The sequence below is a fragment of the Panthera uncia genome, chromosome F2, assembly GCF_023721935.1.
Source record: "Panthera uncia isolate 11264 chromosome F2, Puncia_PCG_1.0, whole genome shotgun sequence".
NCBI classification, from domain to species: Eukaryota; Metazoa; Chordata; class Mammalia; order Carnivora; family Felidae; genus Panthera; species Panthera uncia.
Genome location: NC_064812.1, coordinates 56,160,705 through 56,164,415, shown reverse-complemented (window position 1 = coordinate 56,164,415; position 3,711 = coordinate 56,160,705). Strand labels below are relative to the sequence as shown.

Genomic DNA, 3,711 nt, shown 5'->3' with positions numbered 1-3,711 from the left:
GGACCGCGAGATCGTGACCTGGCTGAAGTCCGACGCTTAACCGACTGCGCCACCCAGGCGCCCCGAGTAAGTGTATTAGTTTGCTAGGACTGTTGTAACAAAGTACCACAGACTGGGTGTCTTAAACAGAAATATATTGTCTTATACATCTGGAGGCTAGGAATTTGCGATCAAGGTGCTGGCAAGGTTGGTTCCTTCTGAGATCTGGAAAAGATGTGTTCCGAAGTTCTCCCAACTTCTGGTTATCTGCTGGCACTCTGGCATTCTTTGGTTTCTGTTGTGTTGCTTCAATCTCTGCCCTCATCTTCACATGGTATTTTCCCTGTGTGTGTTTTTGTGTCCAAAGTTCCCTTTTTCATAAGGACAACAGTCATATAAGATTAGGGGTCTGCACTACTCTAGTGTGACCTTGTATTAACTAACTACATCTGTGATGATCTCATTTCCAAATAAGGCCACATTCTCAGGTCCTGGGGGTTAGGACTTCAACATATAAATTTTGAGGTGATGCAATTCATATTCACATATGATAAGTATACTAAAAACAACTATTTGTAGAGTAGTATGGGTAATACATTTTCTAGTCCTTTCCCAAATGAGAATGATTTTTATTCTTTCACATACACACACTAAAAATTTTCTGGTTTTAAAATTTTTGAAGCATCCTTTGGACAAGAAAAAGTTGGGAATATATTCCCATAATGATCTGGTTTTGAAGTTAGACTGATTGTATTTCATTTGTGGACCTTTTTTTTTTCTTCCCATACATTTGAAGACTTTTTTCTTTGCCATAGATACTATTTTTTAAATAAATTATCTGCCAAATAATAAACCAACTTAATCTCCCAGATCTGATGGCATTAGTTAGGATGTTGGCTTTGATATTGAAACAGATAGCCATAGTTCACAAGAGTTTAAACATAGTTCACAAGTTATAAAAGTTTCCTACTATTTTATTTTATTTCATTTTATTACTTTACTTTGTTTATTCATGTAGAGTTCCTCTATTATTAAGGGTTTTCTCCATGAAGTCATGGGGGTCCCAGACTTAATCTACCTTTTTGCTAATCATCCTCAATACCTAGCTTCCATCTTTTGGTTTGAGATGATTATTCCAGTTTTTGTCATTTTATCCCCATTCCCTCAACAGAAAGAAAAAATAGAAAGACATGGTTATTTGTGTTAAGAGTACTGACTAGAAATTGTACAACTTCTGCTCACAGGCTATAGAACAGAAGTTAGACACATAACCACACTTAGCTGCAGGTAATCTTGAGAAATATAGTCTCCCTATGGGAAGCCATGTGCTCAATTAATTTTTTTTTTCTATTAATATAGAAGAAAAAGAATACATATTAGGGGCAAATAATAGGCTCTGCTACAGTGTATACTTTTCTTCTCTTAGATATCTATTTGCAACTTTTTTCTCATGCACTAAAAATGCTTGCCTCTCCCACAGGGAGTCAACCTCAATATCTTATCCAGTTACGGTATCCTGTTCAAAGTCCAAAATCTCTTGAAAATATGCAGACCAACCTATTAGGTGTGAATTTGGTTTATCACGGGCCAGCAACCTCTAAACTAAAAGAAAAATGATCTTTCTCCCTCTCACCCTTCCCGGCCATCTCCAACACGCAAACCCAATATGTAATAGAACAAGAACATATCAACAAGAAAACTCTCAGAGCTGTAGCAAAACGATGCCTATGAGGCGTCAGCTGCTCCATGCCATCCAGGGAGGCTGCCCTGGTGCAAAGTGCAGTTTCTCTTTTGGGGAGGTGGTGGGTTATTGACAAAGAGCAATGGTGTCCATCTTAATGAAGCTGATGTGCATCTTGTCCATGATGTCTATCATCTGCCAGATCTTCAGGAAGTCATTGAAAGTGACTCCCTCATACTCTTGATCCATCTCCATCTGCCTCATGCAGGTGCGAGCCACCTCCATCATTCCCCGTCTGTAATGGAGTGAACAGAGTCCTTTTCCTTGTGGCAATTGCTCAAGACTTCTTTGCCCACGTTTTCATATTCTTCCTGGGTGATGTGAACTTTGCTGACTGAGTCCTACGTGTGGAACAGAAACCTCACCTTTTCTTTCTGGCTCCATGGTGGTGTGGATGGGTCAGAAGTAGGACACGATGGGTCAGGAAGTGCTCAATGCTGGTCTTTTGGGCCAGGCAGATGGTCCCTTTGCCAAGGTTCCTGCTGTCAAAGGAGACATGTTGGCTTTTGGGTCACATCTGATTGAGTTCCAGGGCAGGGACTTTGTTGAAGTCCTGCTTATGAATTGTGGGCTAGTCTCCACTTAGCTGCTTAAACCTTCACTTAAGCAGCTGGATCTGGTCTGATGAGAAGCCTGTATTTCCCACAAGCTCACTCACTTCTTCAGATTCCCCCCATGGAGGGGGCCATGAGGAACACATTCCTTGTAGGGCCTGGGATGGCATTGGCTCTGCAGCAGATGGTCAGACCATGGGTCCAACATGGTGGAGACACCAGGGCCAGATCTGAGTTGCAAGTCAAGCAGTTTAGGCAAGAAAAATAAAGATTTTATACAACTCAGAAAAGAAAAAGTAAAACTGTCACTATTTGAGGATGACATGATATTATATATACAAAACCCTAAAGATTCCACCATATAACTAATAAAACTGTTAGAACTAATAGACAAACTCACTAAAGTTGTAGGATGCAAAATCAAAATAAAAATATGGTATGCTTCTATATACTAATAATGGATTATCAGAAAAAGGAATTAAAAAACAAAACTGTTTACAATTATGTTGTAAAGTATAAAAGACCTAGGAATAAGCTTAACCAAAGGAGGCAAAATACCTATACACTGAAAACTCTGAGACACTGATGGAAGACAATGAAGAAGACACAAATCAATGGAAAGATGTTCTATGCTAGTGGATTAGAGGAATTAATATTATTAAAATGTACTACTGTACATCTGTACTACTCAAAGCGATCTGCAGGTTCATTACAACCTGTCTCAGAATTCTAAGGGCATTTCTTTCATAGAAATAGAACGATAATCCTAAAAATTGTATGGACCACAAAAGACCCCAAAAGCCATAGCAATCTTGAGAAACTGAAGGCATCACACCTCTTGATTTCAAACTACACTAAGTGATCAAAACAGTATGGTGTTGGAATAAAAACAGACACAGAGATCAATGGAAAAGAATAGAAAGCCAAGAGATAAACCCACTCATGTATGGTCAATTAATTTATAGCAAAGGAGCCAAGAACACACAATGGTGAAAGGAAAGTCTCTTCAACAAATGGTGCCAGCCGGGAAAACTCAACATCCATTTGCAAAACAATGAAATGGGATTACTATCTTATACTATGGACAAAATTACCTGTAAATGGATTAAAGACTTGAACAAAGACCTAAAACCATAAAACTTCTACAAGGAAACATAGATGGTAAGCTCCTTGAAATCAGTCTTAGCAATGATTTTTTAAATTCGATACCAAAAGAAGACTACACAAGCAAAAATAAACAACTGGAAGTGTACCAAACTGAAAGGATTCTGCATGGCAAAGAAATCACCAAAATAAAAGGCAACCTAATGAATGGAAGAAAATTTTTACAAATCATCTATCTGATAAAAGATTAATATTCAAAATATATAAAGAACCCACTCAACTCAATAGCAAAAAAAGAAAAAACCCTAAACACTCTGTTTAAAAAATGGGCAG

General features: G+C 38.2%; 1 pseudogene; it reads right to left on the bottom strand.

The window, feature by feature from the left end:
- Positions 1-1,786: 1,786 nt before the first annotated feature.
- Positions 1,787-2,420, bottom strand: LOC125924246 (calcineurin B homologous protein 3-like; annotated as a pseudogene).
- Between the last annotated feature and the right edge of the window lie 1,291 nt (positions 2,421-3,711).